General features: G+C 41.1%; 1 protein-coding gene across 1 annotated transcript in view; it reads right to left on the bottom strand.

The window, feature by feature from the left end:
• The window catches only part of SRBD1 (S1 RNA binding domain 1), a gene marked incomplete at its 5' end in the record, with an annotated part of 145,231 nt that overhangs the window by 39,746 nt on the left and 79,535 nt on the right, over window positions 1-25,950 (bottom strand). The window lies entirely within an intron of this gene.

Raw genomic sequence — 25,950 nt, forward strand, 5'->3', positions numbered from 1 at the left:
TCTTTCTCAATGCTGACATCTTACCGTCTATAATTTTATAGAAGGAATGGAGTCAACATCTTAACCCAAGCGGCTGGGATGCTGAGTTGTGTTACTTTGTTCTGCCTCCAGCACAGTCATGGAGCTATAGCCCCAATCTTCACCCTTTCCAGTCTGTGGTCTAGGCTTGCCTCCAGCTAGTGGGCTTCTTGTCTTAGCCTCTGAACAGTTCCCACCTCCTACTGTGAGATGAATTACAATGAAGGCTGGTAGAAATGGTTAGTGAGATCAGTTGTACCATTCAGAGAACAGTCCTCTCTCATCCCCTTAAGGTCTTCTTAAGAACTAACTTTTCTTTTTTTTACCCTTCATTGTAGTGGGTTAAGTGGTTTTGTTGTTGTACACTTAAGACATGTGCCGTTTTATTAAAGTAACAATGCTTTTTACATAATGTGAAGTTTCCCCAATGAAATCACCATACCTTTACTGCTCAGGCAGCCCCTTCCCACAGCGTTGGGAAGAGATGCTTGTTCACATGGACAATGTGGACACCTTGTTCAACTTGCAATGGCGTGAGGAGGCACTCAGTTCCTCTCTTTTCCTTCTTTTCATTTCTCAGAGACACTTTGTGATGGCTTAGTTTTTAATTAGGTTTTGTTTGCTAGTAGTTTTCAAAAGAAACACCAAGGACTATGCCAATTCAAGGCAAAAAAAATATGATAATTTTGAAAAGCTCTTTATCCTCTAAGCTAAAAACAACAACATAAACATGCTCCTGGTACCATATTCAGGGTAATTTCCTATATGTTTTCTCAAATTTTCTCTGAACAGACCTCTCAGTCTCCCAAACACTAATGGTTTTCCACTGGAAACCAGAAGTGAGTCTTAGGACCAGTGAGAAACAGAGCAAGGCTGCTCTGTGGCTGCTCAGTGTGCAGGAAACACAAACTTCTGACATAGAAAGCAAGGCCGAAGTCAATCAGAAAGAATGGTGCAAATGCTCTCAAAAACCTTGCCAGAGGGCCTGGGAGGATGGCTTACCTCGCAGAGGCACATGTCACAAACCCACTGGCTACGGGTTTGTGTCTCTGGGACCCACATAGTGGAAAGAGAAAACCCCCTCCTGCAATTGTGCTCTGACCTTCATGTGTGTGTGTCTGTGTCTACACACATGTACATATGGACACACCCACAAAATACATATGTAATAAACTAAAGAAAATATTTCCAGAGGAAAAAGAAAAATAAAAGCAAAATGACACAAGTAAATTGACTCTTTATCTGAAGAACTCGAGGCAGAGAAAAGTCTGCTTGGGCACAACAGACATTGCTTCCTTTGGTGTTAACAATATGTTGCTGTCACTGTTTCAGGCTCTGAAGAATGACAACTGCCTTTCAATAATTGCAAAGAACTTGACAAACATTTGCTGGAGTAAATGGAATGTCTTAGCTTCTGTGGTCAAAATTTCTGGTCCTCAGCTGAACATGATTCTGGCATAAGACCTGCACGGTTTTCAACACTCCATAAATGTTAGCATTATTGATGCAGATCTGCCACTTGAACTATTCTATCCATATCCTCTCCAGCAAGGAATTCTCTTTTTACCCATTAGTCTCTAGTGACACATTTGTGGCCCTTACAAATTTAAAAGGCTGTCAGAGTCTAATAATGGAGTCTTGAGGAGAGTCACATGGGCACAGATCAGAAAGAACTAGAATTAATTTCAGATGATTTATTGCAAGGGTTAGGGGTCACAGTGTGGCAAGGTTCTCTCTACAATGTCAGATTACAGAGGCAATACCTTGAAAGGGTAAAGAGAAACCAGAGGAGTTAGTACTAGTTAAGCCATGAAACCCAAGTTAGAAACAAATGAAAGAAACCACGCATGGACGCCATGAAAAAAGCCACATGCTATCAGTGACCATGCCTGAGCCATACTGGCTTTTAATGATGCCTGTTACTAGGCATCAGACCAAATTCTCAACCACTGAGAAAACTCACCCATGAAACCTTTCCATTTCAACAAGGACTAAACTGAAAGATGGAAGTTCTAAACCATCCCCCCAGTGAAGTCTAAGAAAGAATGGAGGAGAACAGTAAAAAGGATCATGCCAACTCCTCCATGGTGCATCTGCCCCCAGGTGCCAGCAGCATGGGACATGTCTGCTTCAGTGCCTCAGCACTAGACCCCTTGAGGAGCACATTGCAGGCTTGCACATCACAGAGCGAATACAACTGAGGAGGGAATCAGGTGACTTGGGATCAGAGACCATGATGGGTAAGTCAGGGCATTCATTCAAAGTCAGGCTATACAACAGTTTACTCCAAGACAGTAAAAATCAACAGGCCAACAGCATGTGTGCCATGTGCAAACAGTAGCCTGAGGAACATGATGATCCTCACAGGAACCATTCCAGCCTCTGTCTTCTACACAAGATTCTAGTCCCTGTCTCCTGCACATGGTAGTTTCTATGTGTCCGGAGGTCTCTGTTCTCAGAAAGACACTGGTCACTGGATCTATCATGGCCTTCCTTATTTTAGCATGCTGTATCTAAAAGATCTCCTTTCCAACTAAGGCATTAACTTGTCAGGGACACAGCTCAGCCATGACATCCACAAGAGGCATGCAAAATATTTATTCCATCTCTCCTCATCTAAGAGAAATGTACAAACACACCCTTGTTTCTCCACTCAGGAGGACCCATGTATAAAGCCACCAGAAGAAGTCTCCTCAGTGTGGCAGATAGGCGCTTTCCCCTCAAGAGACCCTGGCAAACTAGAACCTACTAATGAAGTGCACACTGCGACACAGTTCTTGTCTGCTTTGGACCCTGAAAAAAATGTTGTTAATTCTTTGGGAATTTTATAAAATGTATTTTGATCATATTCATCTCCCTTTCCCCAACTCTTCCTAGATTCACCCTTACCACTATAATAATTTGAGTTTTCATTTACACACACACACACACACACACACACACACACACACACAAGTCCAATTTGTGTTGCCAAACTACTTATGGAAATAGGGCCTACTATTGAGTGGGGCTGCCCTACCAGTATGTCTTTAAAGAAACCCAGTTCTCCGTTTCCCCAGAGCCATCAAATGCCAGTAGCCCCTCAGCTAGTAGGACCTCTGTTGATGCTCTTTAGGAACAGATAATTCTTTAGCTCATTTCTTTTCATACACTGAGGGATTAGCTGGAAAGGGTCTTACAGTAAGATCACACTTCCTTTTCCTGGCATTTGGACTTCATTCTTTTCTTCCTCTTTAATGGGGGAGGTATGAACACAAACATTAGCTCTAACAGTAGATTCCATATGTTCTTTTTCTCCTCACACCACACATTTTGCATCTTTTGGCCCCACCTGCTCAATCTTATTGTGGACATAAGAGTATTCACCAATAACCAAGCAATATTGTCAATTCTAGGCTATCCTGAAATCTCCTCTGTCAACAAAATTAGTCCAAAACTTCAATTTGGGTTCAGGCAGATCCTTATAACAAGGGCAAAAAGCCATCTACAGTCTTTGCCAAAATACCAAGAATGGTCTCCTGGCCAGTTCCTAACACCGTTCCCTTCAGAAGCCACCGGAGCCAGGCTTCAGTAGTCTACAGTGCTCTCAGTACTACTGTTGTCCAAGTTCCTACCGAAAGCGTTCAACAGCTTTCCTAGTGCAAAGTCCCAAAGTCTTCCACATTACTCCAAAACCCCAGCACGGTCAGGGCTGTCACACACCCTGGTACCCATAGCCTGGCACCAGAGCTTTGGTCTTAGTCACCGTTTTACTGTGAAAAGACACCAATATCAAGGCAACTTAAAGTTCCATAGGATGAGTCTATGACCGCATGGCAGCAGGCATGGCACCGGAGCAGGAGCTGAGAGCCAACTTCTCTATCCAGAAGTACATGGGGAGGCAGTGGGCACACTAACTGGGAATGACACAGGCTTTGAACCCTCAAAGTCCCTGCCCCTCAACACACACAACAAAGCCACACATCCTAGTCATTTCCAAACAGTTCTACCAACTGTGGACCAAGGATCCAAACATTTAAGCTTTGTGGGGTCATTCCTGTTCAAACTACCAGAAGTTCAAAAATACAGATTACTCTTCAAGAGAAATGAAAATCAAATCACCATGGTAGATAATAGAATGCACACAGGCAAACCTCTAAGGAAACATATTCAACCTGAATGCCTGTTAGTGAAATGATCCTTCAAGCATAAAAATAAAATATATTTCAACATGCCAAACATTTATACACCTCTCAAAACTCTTCACCAGTGTAGATGGGTGTGTTTTCCCTCAGCTAATTTTCTATGTACTGTGAGTGGCATACAAGCGTGTATTAAAGTCTCTATCCAGGCTATAGCAGAGATTACTTCAGTGGCTTTTCCCACCTTTCCCTCATGATTTGTAAACAATTAATTTAAAAATGGTGTGTCACATTTCTGAAATGGGGCTTGGAAGAGAGGTGACTTAGCTTTCATAAGCCTGTTACAAATTTTGGAACATACTTTTGCTCCACAGAGAAGCTTCTTTTGTCAAAAGAAAACCAAAAGGAATACTAAATATGCATTTGTGATAATGTGGTGACACTGGGCACACAGAGCTGTGGTGGCAGCCCATCGAAGGGCTGAGGCTATGACTAAGTGCATAGAACAGCAGACCTGAGCACACCCGACACATAAGGAGAAAGAGCCCTGCTCCCAGGGTAGAGATAACATACTTATCAGGTCTATGGTAAACACTGTTTCTTTTCTATATCTGGTAATGGTTAATGAAGCTATAAAGAGCAACACTAGGAACCTTGGCTATCATTTTGTTTGCAGTATATAAAGAAGAGCAGTAACTGTTGTTTGTCTGTTTTTGGCTTTTTGAGACAGGGTTCTCTGTGTAGCCCTGAGACATCCACTTGGCCCCCAACTCCTAAATGCCGGTGAGGAGCAAGCGCTTTGTTCTAGGGGTACTAGTTTATAGTCATTACACTATATGAGTGTAAGTTAGTACACGGAGTTTGAATCCAAGCACATGTACCTTCAACTCTTGGTCCTACTAGTAAAAGGCACTGAGTTTGTTGAACTTCAGTTATTCTGTCAGTAATTAGGGGAAATATAGTAACTACCGCTCTGGAATTAGAAACGGCAGAGAGACTGTAACTTCAAAGCTGCATTACTTTTATTAATAAGTCTCTGCTGTTCTGAAATCCTCTATATTAATACAACTGGAAATTGATAATTTTATTTCAACTACATAAATTGTTGGGGAGCAAAACTTGGGTAGAATTCTAAAAATCTAAGGATATTAGAATTGTCATTTTTGTCATTCCTTATCTGTGGTTTTTCTTTCCACAGCTTTGGTTCTGGTGGTTAACCATGGCTCTAAATTTAAATAGTAAATTTCGAAAATTAAAAACAAAACAAACAAAAACCAAAAAACTTCAGTTTCAAGTTCTGCTCTAATCTGCCTGTTCCTGGACAGGGGTCCCTTTGTCCAGTGCGTCTGCACGGTACTCGCTGCCTGTCTGACGAGTCAGATCACTTGTCTCAGCACCCCAGTGCCGGCACCTGATGAACCCACATTCTACTTAGCAATGGCTCCAATGTATAGGAGAATTGATGCTAGAAACTTACACATGCCAAAGAGAGGATATAAAGTATTTCCTTTAGGTGTAAAAACAAATGTGAAAGACAGGATTTAGAGAGAGACCATACTCACATACTTTTCATTGTATAATTGTATCACCATTATTGCTAATCCTTCTCAATTTAGTATCTAAGTGTCTCAAAATTAGTATCTAATCTATACTCAATTTAAATCTTAACTTTAAAAACATATTGTGTACAGTATAGAAGAAAACATAAGGGACACATACATAAACATATACATATACATGCTGCCATGCATGATCTAAAGAATCATGTAGGGCTTTTCTAAACTGTCCCTGTGGATAAAAGAGGTAAGAACCCCTGTACTCTCAGTGAACTTCAGCCCTGAAATAACTATAAGGAAAAGCACTGGAGCGCTGTCTCTGAGAACAGCTCTTTGACGGGCTGTGCAGCCCTTGCTCACATTCTTGCAGGCATGTAAGCTCTTTTCCTAAAGTAAGCCACTTACAGTAAAATCAACTAAGACTTCTGAAGCTAGCTATTTTAATGAAATAAATTCAAGCTTCCAAAGGCAATTTGAAGCCAGACATTGAAGGTATGTGCCTACAGTCAACACTTGAAAGCCCAGACAGAAAGGGTGTTTCAAGTTTAGGGCTAGCATGGGCAAAAATGAAAAATTCTATTTAAAACAACAACAAAACAGACTAAAAGATATCAGGATTGACAGTGATAACCTTTCCTAGAACTGTCTTGATAGGAAAATCAAACCTATCATAGACACATTTAAAATAAGAGCACCCTAGTAATTGGAAGGGAAACATGTCTTTACTTACATTTTCCAAAAGATAGCAGAGGACCCAAGAAAGCACAACAGGTACATTTTCATATTAAAGTTATGAGAATGATGCTACATACAGATCAAAGATGAAAACACTGAGGTGCATGAACAAGGAGAATCCCTTAGCAGTTAACAGCTTTATAGACCAGCAGTTATGTAAAATAAGACACTGAATGAAAAAGAACACAGTACATGCAGGTGACTACCTAGTACACTGTCCTTGAAACTGTGCACTGGTTGAATAAGTAGATGAATGATAGTGCCTATATTTATGTAGTATCATCTGCCAAACGGGTCTGTAAAACCATATGTAAAACACTTTCTCGTTAGGAACAGTAGAAGTGCATTTCCAAATATTTTAGATCCTCTATACTGGGCGAAAAAGAAAAAAATAAGCTATTTTAATTTTTTGTGCTCTGTAACATTAGTTTCAAATTAAGAAGTTCTTCTCAGTTATTATTCTATTTAAAAACGAAGGCCTGCCTTGGTCCACTAGATGTTTAAGAGGGGGAAGAAGATGACTATGTATGTCAATTAAAGCAACTACAGAACAGAAGGATGTTAGGATGAATATCCATCAAATTCATTTTTGAACATATAAGAAGCATCAGTCTTAGAGGAAAAATAAAAGGCAAAGTGCCCTATCTTGGCCGAGTAGCACTATTAAATTCAGATGCAGGGTTCTATTTAGTTTGGACAGGTCCCAGCCGCAGAACAAAGTCAGTCTGTCTTGGTACCATAACTGAATTCTACAAGTTAACAGCTTTTCATGAAAACCTGCCATTTCAAAACGTCAATCAAATCTGAGCATAAGTGGGAACTCCTGCAGAAATAACCAGTTGCAGGTTTGAAAAACATTTTTCACTGAAAGTGGAAACACAAAAGATGTTTGAATGGGATCTCTTTTCATTCCTGTAACAGTACACGGCCATTTTCACAACATCAAGGACAGAAAGCAAAGGACAAAATTGCAACTAATGTCTTGAAAGGGTTATTTGCAGGGGTGATGACTGATTCAAGTTACAAATGACAGAATTATTGGCAAATGGGTTCTCATTAATATGGAATTGTTTGTTTCTCATTACGTGATCACAGTCTCAGACTGTGTTTTAAATTACACTTGAATGATTGTGCTGCATAGGATGGATTGTAGGCTTAAGTTCTGACATTTCTACTTGTTTACAAAAATTGATAATGGTATTCCCTGGATTTCTGGGAGAAAAACCTACTAACTGAGGCTTATGAAAATAATACAATATTTTACTGCTCAGAATATCAAAGACAATAAAAACATTACAAAGCAATGTCTTCAAGAAAGACCCTCTTGAAGGGAAGCACAAACTACAGTGAAACTAAAAGACAGGTTCTAAATGTACCTCAGTTAGGTGGAAGAGCTGCCAGCCATGCTTTTCCAGAGGCATCCAGGAAAGGCAGCCGCTGGTAGGGTCTCTGCCTTGTTAGTGCAAGACCTTCGTTTGATCTACAGTGTGTACATGCTTGTACATACACACACACATATACACAAAGATAGATAGATAGATAGATAGATAGATAGAGAGAGAGAGAGAGAGAGAGAGAGAGAGAGAGAGAGAGAGAGAGAGATGCGGTACACACAAGGAGGGGAAAGAGAAGGGAGAAAGATCTTTTTGTTTTAAATAAATTGACATATTACAGCTTTTCCAGACAAAATCTCTTTGTATCATACTTCAATATTTTTTTCTCACTTGCTGGCAGCAATTAGGGCAGTCAGTTCACAGGGATGGTGACCCCTCCCAACACCAACTGAATAGCCAGTCTGTGCAGCAGAGCAGGCATCAGTGCTAATTTTCTTTTATAGACATGAAACAAAACCGGTAGTTAAAAAGCACTGCCCCCTGTATGCATCCTATTAGTCCTATTAGAACTGGGTGAGTCCTGCAGTTAACTGCTTTTATTTATTTCCAAGACTTACAGAACCTTTTTGCACTGTATTTATATATTTAGTACACCTTATACTTGGTGTCACTTAAAAACAACAACAAAATTACAATCCCACAAATCGTCAAATAAATACTATAAACTGTTGGGACCAAAGTGCTTTGGTATGGAATGGCATAATTCAGAGACATTAGAACTTGTCTTTAATTTTTTAAGCTTAATTTTCTTTTCCACAAATACGATCTTCTACTCTATTGTCAACACACACACACACACACACACACACACACACACACACACACACAAACTGGCCACGTTTGCAACAACAGCAGATTTAATTTTAGTAGGTCCAGTCTAATTAACAAACATCAATTGGCCAAATCGGGATTCTTAGATTTTATACATTGCAGATACTTCAGAATTAATTACTCTTGGGCTCATACAACAGAGTCCCTAAACCATAATACTTACGGCATTAAATATACACTATTGGTAAGCATCGCTGAGCTTCCTTCTTTCCCAAAGAGTATCAATTATACCCACCATTTCAAAGAAATCTGAGCAAATGCATGTGATATCATCGACAGACGTGTTTCTGAACATGGACACTTGCATCCTGACACGATGGAGTCACCTGAGAAACTTTTCACTTTCTATCGACACATCCACAGACCTTCCTGTGTGTTCAAACAGCTGTATGAAATTGTGAAACTTGTTTTTTTTTTTTTTTTTTTTAAAGAAAACTGGTCCTGGCAGAGAGCGTGGGTTTGTCAGCGGTGTCATCTAAACCTAAGAACTGCATTCACTGGGATAGTACAACTGAAAATGGCCACTGTGGCATAAAGTGTACACTAGGTTTCAGTAGAGTGTCTAAAGCTATCACAGTAGGCATCCATCTGCAGCCCCTGTTTATGGGAGTGAAATATGTAGTCATTTGAAGTTCACAATATATATACTGTGTTTGTAATAACTGCAGATTTTACAAGCACATTATTCTTTCCATTAGGATTAAAACCTCACCGAATAGCAATTTGTGAAAGAATTCTAGCAGGGCCCAGAGCCCAGAACTCTGACCTCTGATGAGATACTTGGCAGCAACAAACTCTAGGTCTAGGCAAAACATCTGGTTTGAGTTAGACTTCCTGAAAAAAATAGCCCTGTACTGGGGAAACTGGTATTCGCTCAGCTTTGTATATATACTTTGACTGACTTCAACATTGCTACGGGTAAAAAAGGAAGAAAAAGAAAAGACTCCACTAGATGCTTGTCAATCATGACCAAACTCCTTGGTGGCCCCAGAGAGTTAAGCACTCTTACTAGACAGGATAATCTACTCCAGTCCATATTACTCTTTATTTTCTGTATTACAGCACACAGGGTCTACAACAGCGCTAGAGTAAACCCAATGTCATTAGTAACAAGCAATGCATTTCTCAAATTACCACAGGAGATGAATCAGTGCATACACTCACCTTTATTATGCTTACCGTACAAGAGTGTGAAAGGCAAAGCCATCACACTCGGGAGCTCTACAGATTTTGCAAGGATCAAGTTTTTATTTTTAAAATAGTTTCTTAACTAGTGTTTCTTTATCCTAGAATTTACAAACTTCGTGGTAAAGTTTGGGAAGAAGTTCTACTTTGAAAATTTGATTTTTGAAAAAAAAAATTACAACTCAAAAACGTGTTCCTCTGATATTACAGGTGCTCAGGAAAATGTTCGGCATTAATCAGAAATATAAAACAACCTAAAAGACAGGGCATAATCTGAGGGGTCTAGTCCTCTCTTCTGATACACAGGTTTAGGGGAGCAAATGTGACAATTCACCCACTGCAATGAGCAAATTTCTACTTTACTTCAGAGTCATCATAGGGCAGTTTTCAAACTGTTCCCCCTTCTCACACAAATATGCACTTTCTTGGAGATGCTGTTATACACTGGGTGGAAGACGGTACCCAGCGCAAACGATGCTGTATAGGCAGCAAAGCAGACCTTGATGAGCTGGATTCTACACCCATTGCTGGGCAACCTTATCAGTCACAAGACAGCGGGCATTTCAGTGCTGAACTGTCTGCAGTGTTTGTGATTTGATTTGAGCATCTTAGTAAAACTCAGCATGTAACACAATTTATCCCATTGTAACTGTGTAGAAGCCAGGTCACACGGGATACCATGGGAGCATGATTCCATCTGCAGGACCTGGAGAGTTCTGTTAATCTTAGGTGGTAGCAAATTGCCATTTTACTTTCCTATGTATCACCTTAATTTAATTATTATTTTTGTGAGAAGTAAAAATGTATTCAAATTCAGTCTTTGAATAGAAACAGCAAGGGACAGAAGCAAATGAATAGTTGTGCAGTTTCTGTAAGTACAAATTAACTTTCCACTCAATGCTATTTGGAAGGAGCCAGTGAATAGCTATAAGTTATAAAACATATAAAATATTCTTCTCTGACAAGTATTAAGAGTTTGCAAATCTCACTTTTACCATACTTCAGGGAGCAATCTAAGAGTGAGTAGAATTATTTACCCTGCTTCTGGACGAGAAAAAAAAAAAAAAGGCATCACTGACTGAAGCCAGATTCTGCACAAAGGTCCTGGGTAATCTGCATGGTAGTCATTTGTCTGTCGAGTGTCACAATCTTTACAAGTACTATTTACCAAGTCACAAAATTTGCATCATCTTAATGTTATTTTAATAAATTATATTTCTACTACAAAGTCTTAGCTCTTCTATTCTAACCTAAGAAGAAATAGGGAAACTTGCTTCTCTGAATTTTGTTTCTTGAATGCATAATCTTTTATTTGCCAGCTTTAGGTGAACATCTGCAGCTCCAACTCAGTGCCTCTTACTTCCACACTGGAGACTGTTTACACATGAACCCCGCAGGTGCCTTACTTTACAATAAAATTAATATGTCTCTAAAATATAGTCATTTCATCCAAAAAAGTAGAGAGAGGCCAACAAGTCAAACACCTGTCATTTGAATTTAATTTTTTGAGGCTTATTAATACTTTCCCACTTCAAATTAAGATAAAGCAAGCTTGTTTGGTTCAATTTAGAATAAAAGGTATTGTAGAAACAGCATAAAAAAGTGCATGACATATTACAAAACACACACACAGCCATGCTGGAGGGAGATGCTGGGAGCAAGAGAAGAAGTTTAGAATCATCATTACCCAAAATGCCCACTTTAGTTATATGTGAAAGATGGTTTTCCCTCAACAATATGGCCATGTAGCCATTTGTACCTAGGTCAGAGCACAAACATACCTATGACTTGACACGTGGCTCACATTACATGAGTTTTCATCTTGTCTGTGGATGTAAGGAAGAAAGCTATACTCCTAATTATGAAGACAGAAACCGAGTCACAGGGATGGGGACGTCTCTGTTGCTTCCCTACAGTGAGAAGAGCCAGCAAAGCATCTCCCTGGACAGTCTGCAAGGCACAGGGCAAAGAGCTGGACGGAACACCGGACAGAAAGAACAACCAACAGCAGTGGTCTGGGCTCTCACAGTATTTCTATGTTGGAACTAAACAGTGAATTTTCTTTCCAAAAGACATAAAGAGCACATCACTGCTACCCACGCCTTTCTAAAGCTCCAGCTACAAAGGCACGTTTATAAAACAAGCCCCACTTGTTAAACTGTAACCCTGCCTCCATCACTGAAGCTCACCTTAGTGACTTAAATAAATATAAACAGTTATAAACACTATATGTTTTATAGAGTTCTGTGAACCAGGAAAACAAGTCCCTTACCAAATAACCTTCTGGCAAGTGCAAAAGGAAGCTAAATTTGGTTTGCTCATATTTCCCTGAGTTCCCAGAATCTAAGCAGCAGTGTGTAGAACTTAACTCCTTCAGCTGGAACTTACTCACTTCAGTTTCCACACTGGCCTTTCGAGAAGAGGAGAAAAGGGATTAAGCAGAAAGGCTGAGAGAACAGGAGGAGCACAAGGAATATGGAACTACGACGGGTGCTCCCGAGGCATCACACGGTTAAGAGGAGCTTGCCGTCTGGACGTAGCTCAGTGGTTGAGAGCCCTGGCTGCTCTTCCAGAGAATCAGGGTTCAATTCCCAGCACCCACATGGCAGCTCACAACTGCCTGTAACTCCTGCTCCAGGGGAGCCGATGCCCTCACACAGACACAACACTGTATATAAAGTACAAATGAATTAGTTTTTAAAAAGTCCCTTTATAAAGAAAGGAGAGCTTGCCAGAGATTCTTGTACTAGGTGAAGCTGGAGGCAGAGGTCTTGAAGACAACCAGTGTGATACACAGGTGTGACATCCAGCTAAGTGCTCAGCATAAGGTCTCTAGATCTGTCTGCTCAGCACATGGTGCTAAAGCATCCCAAATACCGCACTGGCTAATGCTGTCCCAGGAAAAGTTCATTCAGAGCATACTAGTGATTACTGTCATGCAAACAGTTTTTCAAAGACATATTGTTTCAGATGTGTTAATACACTCGTGGAGATTGGAAAATTTGAATATAATTTTCAAATCATCACCTGAATGACATCAACAACAACACTTATTTTAAATAAGCCCAAATTATATTCACTTGATTAAATTTTAATTTGTTTTCATTTAAGGTTTTCTAAAATTGAGGCCAACATGCTGAAGAAAAATATTAAACTACCTAGAACCCTGTGTCAACACATGATGCTACTGGGAATGGTAAGTGAATTAATTTTCCAAGGAAAATTAATTACTTATGACTTACAGTTGTAAAAGCAAACAACGTAACTCTGGATTAGGGCACATTCAATTTCTGTTTGTAGTAGTGATTAAATTAATTTTATATAATTCGTGGTATGTAATGGAAAGCAGGGCAAAACTGAAATTCTAGACAATGACTGACAGAGAAAATGTATATATTTATGACTCTGATTCAAAAATAAAGGCCATGAATGTTAATCACTGGATAATAACCCAGTATTTCTTAATAGCCTGATAACAATGAATTTTTAGCACAGGTTTTGAGAAAGCATTACCAAGCAATACAGAAAATGAAATAAAAGGTATAATAATACTGTGGTGTCTCCTAGTGCCTACTATGCCCCGCACAGGTCATAAGAGTCGGGATTTGCACATTTTTTATATATACCTGATTGATTTTTATCCACATAAACTTGGAACAGCTGAAATGAAATGCAGCATTAAATGATTTAGGGATGAAGTTCTCAAAACTACAACTGTTTCTCCCCTGACATTCCAGCAGTGAAGTACTTTAAATGGCTCATCTGTGATTCATTTGGCAGAACTGCACCTGAGCGTTAGCTCCTAACGCAGCAGGTCCAGGCTGACAGTCCTGCCCCCGGCGCAGCTGCAGGCAGAAACGGCCACCCCACACTCCATGGGCCGACCGCTGCCACCGTGGTACCGTCATCGCTTGGTTTGGATCCCAATACAGTGGTTCACAGCCAGTGTTTGTAGATAGGGACTAACTGCCCACGGTAACTATAACGAGCTAGTTTAAGAGCAGCTTAAGGAATATGCCACTTCCGTGGTAAGACCAGCACGGGTCAGATTCTGGTCATGACCCCATGACCCCCAGGTATTAACCGTCTGCAGACCCAGGGGCATCACTGATGGTCTAGTTTCTGTTAACAGCTGGGATCATCTGTCCTGACAAGAGGAAGGGTCTTTTTTTTTTTTTTTTTTTTTTTTTAACTACTTAGACTTAGAAAAGACAGATGAAAGATACAGTATAAACATAATGAAAATATATACTATAGAATACAAATACTTATTTCAAAATCTGATTTTTCATACATTTTAAATACATTCTTTTTCCTTGTCAGTCTCTCACAAGAAATTTACTATTTACTGTCTCTTTTTAAAATACACTTTTATATTGAGAATACTTTTTAATTTATATAATATACCTTTATGACCAGAGGAAGAATACTATGGCAAGTATTTTTAACTCCGTTGTAATTTCAAATTTCAAAGCCAGCAACAGAACAACAAAACACACATTTAGAATGCACTGACGGGCATTGCCTAAGGTAGTCTGAGAACCACGTCTAGTCTAGAGATGTGACTTAAACGTGACTAGGAAAGATTTGTTCTATTCTTCGGTAAGCCCACCTTTCCCGCTCCTCTTCCCTCAGCAGTGCAGAGTGTGGTGTCTACACAACGGCCTGGAAGCATCCACAGCAAGAGGCACACCCAGGCCTTCTCCAGCTGGCAGAGCTACCCTGGAGGCTGCACCATCATGGCAGAAGCAGAGCTCTGACTTGGCTGCATTTCCTTTCCTTCCTGCCTCAGCATCAGTGGAGTGAACTCCAACAGTGCTCTAGGGAAATGTCAAAAGGACAGCTGGCAAGCAAGGGTGGCCTTTGGGATCAGAACAAGCTTTTCTACCATCTGCAAATGTGCAGACCACGTTTGGGTAAGCAAGCAGAAAACAGAATGCCCTTCAGTGACGGGTCCCCAAGAAGGTAAGCATCGCACTGAGGAGAAAACATGCATGAAAAGCCACTGCTACACACCCTTCAGTTCAAAATGTACTTCAGAAGATTCTTCAGGCATCTCTTACTACAATCCACATTCATATTTCAGGAGGATGACAACAGGAGAATCACTAATTTTATCTAAATGATCACATTTGGCAAACATTATGCTACCGACTGTAAATCTCCAACAAGTTTCAAACACAGAATGGCTGGTAATTCCATGATTAGAAACAGCTTGATCGTGAGAGAGGAAAGGTAGCTGTCAACAAACAAACAGCTGCTTTTTGCTGCCACTGAACAACCGGATCATGAGGCCGAGAGCTTCGGAGCTTGTTTCTGCTGTAGCTGCTGTGTTTGTCTTTAAGCACTCTACCCTCTTCTACTCCCACCCCCAGAACAGTGAGTCAACTCAAACACTGGACAGGAACCACAACAGAAGAATCAGGTGTACAGTGAGTCAGATAACAAGTGGAGCACGGTAGACTGGATAAAAGTCGGGAGCTAATCACTAACAGGAGTCTCACGTGCCTGCTCTGATTCAGCCCCAAACGCCTAGCTCTCCCTGGGCAAGTGAGAGGCAGCTCAGGTCTCATTTCCTCATTCCTGGACTACGGCCATAGCGAGGCTGCCACTCTGATTCTTTGTTCTGAAATTTTGTCCACAGCTTCTTCTGTCTTCCTCCTCTTTAGCAGACAGGAATGAATATGTTTATGTGTGCCAGGGTGACCCAAGTGAGCTTAACATTGAATGAGTCTATGAATACTTTATAAGTTTAACACAGGAATAAGTATTTGGAGAAAAACAGACTTTAACAACAACAAAAAGGCCAAAGAATTCTAAAGTACACGGAATGTATTTGACGTCTCCTAAGTAACAAAAGCACGTTCATACCTGAACCTTGAGGCATACTCATGTCTATTTTTCTTTCTCTTTTTAACAGTCTTCTAGAAAGCATGTGGGTATTCTGATTTTCCAACAAAGCATGAATAAGTAAAATTATTTCCCCAAGGAGCCACGGTAGAGGTGAAGCCACAGTTCCCCAGGCTACGTTCGCTCCACGGAAGCACACAGAAACGAGGATGGTGCCGTGAGAATGTTTATGCAATGTAAGTTTAAGAGAGGTTCTGTCTACGTAGACTCTTAGCTCTCAGGAAGACTGTGACTAAACACACCCTGAAGTACAGCTATTCAGCTGCAGAGATTGACATAGGTCAAGAACATAGTTTTGTACCCTGGATACAATAACTAATCAAGAATCGCTTATGAGCTTAATGCTAAATACAACATTTCCCATAAAATATTTTATTCTTTGTGTTCCACTGTTGATTGTAAGTTTACATTTACTTTAGGCTGTGCTCAGACAGCAGACTCAGTGGGACTCCCTGTGTGAATGCTGCCGTCAATGGTCCTGGGTACAGGTAATGCTGCTACCTTCTGTAACAGATCCATACATTTGCATATTGAGAAACTCAAAAAGCCATCTGAATTTGTTAACACGCATCTTAGTAAACTTCATGTTACAAATGATGGTTGGATCACGTCTTTAAAAATATCTGGCTGTATTTCAAATCATATAAAGGAAGGGTAAGGAAGCCTGGAATGAGGGATTGGTGGACAAACACCTCAGGAGCTACTTGGAGCCTTCCCCAGGACCCAGGCTTGGAAGCAGCTGTGATGGGCTTCACTGAGTTGTGGTGTACTGAGAGAATTTAAACTATCAGACTTTTAAAAACAACTCCACAAACTAAATATCCAATCTCAATCTTCAAAACTGTAGCGAAAACCATTCAGAAGAGAAGCCACTTTGACTAGGTCACATATTGTTCAAAAGTGTCTTCTCCAAAGCCCACTTGTCCAAAATGATTGGCTGTCTTCTCCTACTGAGAAGACACGGGAGCTAGAGAGACCCTATCGTTATGGCTACCCAGCTTCTTCCAGGATTAAATTTCTGCCATGACCAGGCACACTCTCCCAGGGCAGCACCCATCCAGATGCCAGCACCCTTGCCATCCACACTCTCTAAGCTCTACAAATTGAGGAGTAAATTTAGGGCTTGGAGGAGAAATGCAGTCTGCTAGCCCCAAGACAAGACAAAATGGAAAAAGACTCATCCTTACTTCACGGAGACTGTTGCTGCCTCAGATATTAAATGCCTTCATTATCTTAATACAATGCCTGGCTAATTTCTGGCTTTTTCTTTCCTTTTGGTCTATAAATGAGTGGTATTGGGCGAATCTGGAAAATGAAAGAGTCTTTCAAAAATCACCCTGGGAAGATGACCGATTTTCACTCACCTTTTAGGCAGGTTCACATCACAGATGATGCTGGTCGTGGCTCAGTTCCAACGGAAACAACCTTTCTCGGCCATTCAATGGCTGTTTATGAGTATACAACAGGAGCTTTATATGCGCTGTGAGCTTGTTAGACTCCCAGGTCCTCTCCCACCTCACTGTAGTGCACACAGCTCTGTGTGGTGCGGTGCTCGCAACTCCTCCCACAACCACCCTCCAGCCACAAATAAACACCTGGGGGCTGGGGTGGGGGATGTGGGAGCCTCTTGCAGGAGACTTTTCCACAGTAGCATTTGTGTGAGGACGCAGAACAGGAAGACCTCAGACGCAGGACTTTCCCCTAACTCCTGTCTGATTCTACACAGTTCTCTTATTGAAGCCTGGAGGTGCCAATCTATTTCATGAAGGTCTTCTGAAGTACACCCAGAGGCTTGGGAACTGTCAAGATATGCTACTCACTTTCCTAATGGCCCCACACATAGATTCTCAGCCCTACTTTCCCCCTTGAGGTTATTGGCAAGGACTCTTCCGTTTAGACTCAGTTAAGTGCCCACAATAAAATAAAGGAAATTTTCAAGTTTAAATTTAGACAAAAAAAAAAAAAAAAAAAAAAAAAGTTTGAGAAAAAAAAAAGGAGAGAATTGTTTTGTAGATAAACTTCACGCTCTGGTGTTGAAAGTTAAGGTCCACAAATCAAACAGCAGACGTGTCTGCAGAGCTAGGCTTTTCTCCCCACTCTCAGTGAATCATGCTGCGGTTAGTTGAAAGTACTGTTCACATAATAAATTAACCACCTCATTTCCTTCATCACCAAAATATACACGGCACCGCCATACAGATTTGTTTTGATAACGGTAATAAAGCAGGCCCAGAGGTGTGCTGCTGTGGTATAACCAGGCCTCTGAGACTTGGAAACAGTCACTTGCACATCATGCCTCACAGTCTTTGCCCCTCCAACAAAATCTAACTTACTCATACCTCTGGGCCCATTTGCTCCAAATAAATAATGAAACAAAAGACTTGGACACATCAAGAAAGCCTCCTCTTTCATTTATACATTTGAAAGCACACACTTTTTAAAAGTAAAACTGTACAACAAACAACTTGGATACCTGATCTTAATTATTAAAAAAACATATCTCATCCTGGTTAACAGTGCCCTTAGATGTCAACCATGTAGCAGTCTCACCCCCAAATAAAGATGTTTTCTAAAATCAGTAGTTTAAAATGTCAGCCACAGATGCTTTTCCTCCTATGGAGCTAGTGACAATTTTATACAGTTCCTAGCTAGGTAATGGTATTAAATACTGAAAATAGTAGAGAGGAAAGAAAATCTTCAAAAACTCGAACAGTCTTTTGGGCTTGATTTATTTATGTTTTCTTCTCATTGGGATGCCTCTCTATGACTCCACAGCTAAGGATGGATGTGGAGGTGATGCTACTGCCTGTGAGGGGCACGGCCAGCTCTCCTGCACCACATCCGATCAGGCTCACCGGCCCCCACCGGAGTCCTTCCCACAGGCGTGTGGATCTAACACGAGCTGCCGCTATGCTGCTGCTCCTTCCTCTCTGTGGATGTAAAATACAGTTTTAAATGCCCAGGACAAAATGGCCCTTTAATGTTTACACATTTTCCGTCTTTTCTCAGTCACTAGTTAACTAGCACAGATTTATAATCTTACAGTAGGGTTTTCAACTGCCCTTCATGGTGCTGGGACCTGAGTTTAGCATATCCCACATGTGAGGCTTGTATGCCACCACACCAATAGCCTCGCAGCTCCTTTCCCCTAATGCGAATATTATTATATTGCAGATTGTTTTTTTTTTTTTTTGCCGAAGTTAAAAATTGCATCCAAAATTCTCCAATAATTCAGATAATTATATCTCCAAACTCAGCAAAACAGAACATCTATGTAAATACTCAAACTGAACATTTTTAGAGTAATCTTAAAGCACCTTAGTCAACATACTATTTGTTCATATCCAACCAATACAAGGTCTAACATATTGAAAGCTTTCTTAGGGTTTATATCAAAGATCACTTAGGAGAGCCAACAAACATCTTTTGTTAGTTTTGCTATAAAGGAAAGAACCTATTCTGATGAATGTCACTAGAATGAAGGAATTTCTGATAAAAATATATTAGGTAAAAGTTCATAGATATGGGTTAATGTTAAGGTGATACATGATTGGACAGTGGAGAGACAGGCAGGGAAAAGGCGAGCAAAACGGAAGAGGAAGAAAGAAAGGAGATTCCAGGAGGAATCCAGATGGAGCTGGAGAAGAAGGATCTAGATCCAGGTGGTCTTAATTGGCGATAGGTAGATAGGAATGTTTTTAAGGGATTCTGTAGGTCTTTTTATCTCATATAGAAGGTTTGTATCTTTGTCCATTGGATGTAAGCTTATTGTGTAGAGGGTTTGTGGATTGAGAATTTAATATATAAACCTGCTTGATAAACTACCTGACTTTGTTCTGGGCAGTAGAGAAATGGAGCTTGCCAGGGCGATTGTATCCACCCAGGACAGAAGCAACAGGGTGGGCGGAGCGAACAGCCTGGGAAGGGAACTGTGTGGAGAAGGCGGCTTGTGGACCGAGTGACAGAGTCCATGTGTGTGCTCAGCTCCACACTAGAGTCCGAGGAGTGAGACCGAGGGGCCAATAAAAGGATAAGCCCCCCATTTAACATTTACTGCAACACATAGAAATAGATTTGCTAATTTCTGACACTACATCAGCATTCCTCCTCTCTGTCCTGGTAAAATTCTTTGCCATGGAGACAAATACACAGTTTAGAGGAGCGAGAGATGAAGAAAGGTGTGTGGACTGTAGTTCTGCCGACAGCAGCGACCCTTTCTTCCTCAGTCATTCTTCAAGACAAAAGAACACAGAGGAGTCAGGCGGTGCACACCAGCTCTTCCCTGTCTCAGGCTAACTAACAACAGGGAAAAATCACACCTACTATAACTTTTCCATAGATTCCTTACTGGGCCTCCAGGGATTTGTCCCAATTGGGAGTAATGGGGAAAATGAAGAAAAGACAGAGAGAAAAACAGACAGACACAGAGAAACAAAAGATGGGAATAGGTGGTCTGTGCTCTCAGATGGAGAAGCCTCAGAATCTCGAAGCTTAGCATGTTTATTATATAGACATGTATATATAGAGAGATGAAATTACTGAGTATAGCTGTACAATGGCTGTTACAGACAAACAGGGAGGCAGGTTATGCTGCATCGCTGGATCAAGGAGACAGGTGTGTCAAGTCTTGCTGGGAGCAGTCTTGTTAGGATGAAGTCCTCAATCTGTGAACATCTGGTAGGGGTGGGAAGCTATGGTGGACATTTCTTGCACACACAAGCAACATCCGTACATGGACCAGAAGGGGATATTTTGCCATTTCCCTCTGTGCCTCCCTCTATCTTCTCAAGGGTCTGAGGCGAGGGACCTTGATACGGCTCATGGCAACGGTACGGGTTCACTCAGGACTTCACACACTCAGGCCTCCTTTGTGCCCACAATCTTTAACTGCTCATTTTAACTAAAATTCACTCTAGGAAAACAAGTGTTATAGAGAATCTTCTGAAGAAGTCTATGACCTCAGATTACTGGGTAAACAGCAGATTTAGTAAAGAATGACTTTCTAAAAGGGTTAATAGTATTGCCTCCATGCTAGACATAAAGCATTGTTATGCCAAGGAGCCATAGAATGTGACTGAACTCAAGAGGTCAATACCTCGGCTTGGGACAATTCACATTTAGAGCATGTAGACAAACTTTCACAGGGCCAGACCCCTACCTAAACCCAAAGGTGTGCAGTCTCCAGTAGGGAAAAACAATAAAATCAAAATCAGAAACTGCACCCGTGTTCCAGAGTGTGCAGACATAAACGAGACGAAATACGTAAAAGACACAAAACAAGACTCTGAAAACAAAAGTATGCGCCCAATACAAGTTCCTAAAATGGGACATGAGGACCAAGGTGGAGAGGCTGTTTCTGAAATACCAAATATGTCACCTTAGGAGTTTACTACAAGTAGTCAACGGAGCGAGTGTCAGTACTCAGGATGGAAGTGCCACAGCAGAGGGACCCCAACTCCCACACCCGCATCTACCCCCAACAGTCCTGTGGCAGTAAACATTCTGATGAAGAAATGATGTAAGCACCTCTCAAAGAGCTGAACTAATTTGTAAACCGAATATAAAAAAAATAAAAAATTCTAAGAATCAAAATGTAAGACTAGAGGAATACAAGAAAAAATTTCAAGATCTTCTTATGAATGAAGTTTCATAAAGTGGGGTGTGTGTGTGTGTGTGTGTGTAAATGGCTGTGTACATTTCCTGGCTTATGCTATTCCTCCATGACTGTGTCCCCTCACATGCTGAGCTTGCTGTCTCTCCAACCTCCAACTTAGCCCTTCTCCAATTCACACTTTAAAATATTCTAGTTCTGAGCTTCTTTAAGATCTGTGACTCTGTGTCTCCCACATTCCTTTCTCCTTCAGTGATTCCCTGATCCACTGCTGACTTCCTTCTGTCGGCCTAGTCAAGTCATTCTTGTTACTGTCACAAGTGACTTTTCCTCTATGTTAGTCTTATATTTTGAAAATGTATTTGCCAATACATAAACTGTACATATTAATGAGGAGCACTCACATTGTATAATTTTTAATCAGGTTAACAATATTCTCCCTTCAAATATCAGTCCATTATGGTGAAAACCATCAAAGACCCTTGCTTCTGTACAACTGCTATCTATGGTCTCCCTCTCGATAACAGTACACCAGAATTTTTTCTTGTTATGTGAATGTAATATTCATCAGTAAACACTTCCCCATTTCTTCCTCCTTCCATTTTCAACATGAAATATGAAAAGTATATCCTAAGTTATTGTCCCACGTTCTCTCTGAGCACCACAGATCAAATGAAGTAGAATGTTTACTTTAACAACCTCCGCGGGGTGTACAGCGTATTTCAGATGAGAAGCCTTAGAGAGCAGGGCTATTGAACCTGAGCTGGAGAACAGGCTGGAAGGCTCCTCCCCGAATTTCTTATGCTATAGGCCTTGAAAGGACACAAGAATGTGCCCTTTAAACCAGTTCTATGACACTAGTCACAGAGCTCTGGTGCCATGTGAGGCCCAACCCAGACCAAGCAAAATAAAATCTCTGAGGACTGTGGTCTAAACTGGGTTATTTTTCTTTTTTAAACTTTTCTGCTTAACCTTAAATTTCTAATTCAGACCACTGTGGGGTAAGAAAGGCGGACACTGCAGGACTCAGATGCCAGCCAGTCTGAAGACGCCATCAGCAGTCCTGTGGGGAACATCAGAATCCAACATCTGTCAAGGCACAATCTCTACAGTTACTAAGGAAGCAAAAGAAATGATATTTAATTATAAAATGTACAGAAGATCGTGTTTATGAGGTAAACGTTTTCTCAAGGCAGTATCAAAGCAAGCACTAAAGACTACTGAACTGTACAAGATTAGGTCTCAAAGAAAAATACCTGAATTAGCATTATGAAAACAAGCATAACCTAAAATAGTAATTTTTTTTATTTTTACTTTTTCCGATTTTATAAAAAAATCCTCAACTCTCACACATTTAGACACAGATATATGAGAAATTAAAACCAACTGAAAGACAACGTTCCCAAGGTAGGGCATGTTTAGGATTTGACTCGACTTTAACAAGCGTTTTGGAGTGCGGCACAGCAGAAGAGGCAGCTGTTCACACTCTGGCTCCCATGTACGCAGCCACTGTCTTAGGCGCCTGTTGCTTTCACGTCTGTATTCGTCACAGCCGGAAATGGCGGTGCTTCGGTCACGTGCCTGCTGCACACTCCACCTCTCTCCCCTGTCCCTATTATGTCCCATAGGCAGCTCTCAGAGCATTTACATTAGGGAACAGTGGAAGTGTATCACCCAGTTTTTCTTCCTTCTGTGCATCTTTACTGCTAAGAACAGTGTCTCCTGAACCTTCCTGTCCCTGACTCCTTACATCAACATGATTTTTCTAGGCAACAGAACTGCTGGGTTGGTGTCTCCACCTCCAGCACAGATGTGTTTTAAAAGACCTGAGCAAATGACACAAGAAGACAGCAGCCTGTACCCTAGTAGGTTGCGGAAGGGATCATTAGGAAGAGGTGCCTTTGTCTGGGTCCGAATGACTTGACTGTTTTACGCAGGACTCATTCCATGGAGGAGGGGAGGAGAAAATGCAGACTGCTACCTGCCAGGTTGTGGCAAGGTGACTTTCCCTTTCCAGTGACTCCTGCTGGCCCAGGGTGAGAAGTGAGGGTGGTCTGGGTACAGTCCACTAGGGTTCCAGCACTTACCCCGCTCTGCAAGGTCAGCAGTGATCTAACAGAGGCACCAAGTGAGGAAAGAGGGTGTCTACGTCTCTGCTGCATGACTGAACAGACTCTTGACCATGTGCAGGTGCTAAAGTGCAGGAACACAGTCCCAAGAAGACATAAGAAGCAGAAAGCCCACCGCCTAAACACAAGGCACCACAAGGCCAACTGAAGCCTTCAGTCTCACATCGCATGGCGCCCAAGCCAGGCAGCCCTGTGTCATCCTGCTTGTTTCAACCCAGAGTGTTTCCTTGGGAGCAACACCAAGCCACTCTGCGGTAACGTCTTTAGGGGTCGATCAGGGATATGCTGTCAGTCGACCACACTGGCTGCCCTGCTCTCCAGAAATAACGACAGGCATGTGTTTTTAAAATCCGCTCTCGTTTTCTCAGACAAGAACTGGAGCACTGCTGAAAGGATTTTAGCTGCTATTAAACCAAAAGCATTTGAGTTCCCATTGAAGTTATACTGTAGTTTCTACTGTTTCATCAAATTCTACTTTAAACACCATTTATTTCTCAGTCAATAATGTTTATCTGGCTTTTCTTGTGTTTTAAGTCAGGATGAAACTTATATCAAAGTCACAGAGCGGACCCAACTAAAAAGAAAGTCCCACTATGGTTGTACAGTATGAAGACTTAATATTAAATGGTCCATAGTCTGGGATACAAATAAAAGAATATGTAATTTATAATAAAATCTCAGAATATATATTCATTATAGAGAATTTGAAGATCAAACAAAACTAAAAATTTCTCATCACGTTCAGCCTGCCAGATGCTGTCTTCTTTAACAAAAATTCACAGCTACATTTTGAAATTCAGTTTACTTCTGTATTAAGAACTTTGTGCAATTTAAATAGATCATTTCAAAAATAATTTCTCATGTTAACAGATCTAACTTAAAAACCTGATTTTGTTTGTTGGATTGGTTGTTTTTGAGATAGGGTTTGCTATAGTGCCCAAGGAAGCACTGAACTCTTATTCAATCACCCCAGTGCCTGGAATAATGAATGGGCACTTGCAAATGCATGTGGCTAAAACCCTGCATTATTAATGGTGCCATGCGATGTAAACATATACAAGCCAACAAGGAAAAACATCTAAATTCCTAATAGTAAAATACATAATTGTCATACAATACATAAGAATGTATGGCAAATGATTTCCCTAACCCATCACCTGACTTCACACTTTTGTGTTAACTAATTACTTGTATGTAAAGCTATAGCTACATGGTCTTTTTCTATGATGCTTCTGCTCTTGCTTCGTATCTTTCATCTTGTTTAATCAGATCTTTATCACTGTGACAAGACACCTGAGAAAAAGGGAAGAAAATTTCGTTTGGCCCACGGTTTCAGAAATGTCATTACTTGACAGGGAGAGCATGGTGGAGCAGTGTGGCCACCTCATGGTGGCCAGGAAGTGGGGAGAAGCATGCCTTTCCCTGTACTCCAGTCTCTTAGATGATGTCACCCACAAAACAAGCTAAAAATACCTCGCACCTTTTCTCCTTATTAACCTTCTCTGGAAATGTATGTACAGACATGTAGCGGTGTATATTAACTATTTCAAAGATATCTCTAAGCCCCATCAACACTAACCATCACAAGACTATAGCTAGTTCTACCACCAGCTAGCATACAATGCTAATTGTCTCAACTGAGCCCCAGTTCATGTCATATATCAATCCAAATTCGGCCACTATGTGCTTGTAGGGCACAGCATTTTTGGTTTTGCTTCACTGTCAAATGATAGAGTAGAGCTGAGTGATTTCTGGAGTTTCTCCCATGTCTGGTAACGGAGATACCATGACTTCATACTTTAGAAAAAAAGCATAATGCAGCACCACTCAACCCCATAGAAACAGAGTGGAAAAGGCTGTACTTCAGGTCTAAAGAGCACTTTCCTGCCAGGGTTGTCTATATTTCCAGCACTAAGAGACTGAGACAGGAGGATTTCCATGATTTTGAGACCATCCTGGCCTCCATAATGATTTCCGGGGAGCCTAAACTACAGTGAGACTTTCTATCGAAACCAAACTACACAATGCCGCCGCCACCGATTTAGAGAGGAACAAAGTCTGGCACATTGGCCAGGCTGGGTTCAAACTTAGGAACTCAAAAAATCATCTTGTTTCAGCCTCACGAGTAGCTAGGAGTCCAAGTGAATATCACCTGCACAGTTTAGGAAAGAATTTCTACAAAAAGGAGAAGTCTGTTGACAGAGCCTTCTGGACGCCATAGCCCACGTTATGCCCCACTCTCTGCCGAGGTTCACGGCTGTCTTCATTCAGTGCATGTGCACAACCTCAAGATTGAAAATACGGTATCAACAAAACCACAACGAGAATGACAATGCATCAGCGACGACAAGACTTTAGACGGCTCTGGGTAAATCTAAAACTAACAATCACCAAACAGAAATGAGTGCACAAAGGTCAAAGGAAAATACCAGAGGTTCCTGGGAGACCAGCAACAATTGA

Source organism: Micromys minutus (genome assembly GCF_963924665.1).
Source record: "Micromys minutus genome assembly, chromosome: 3".
Lineage (NCBI taxonomy): Eukaryota > Metazoa > Chordata > Mammalia > Rodentia > Muridae > Micromys > Micromys minutus.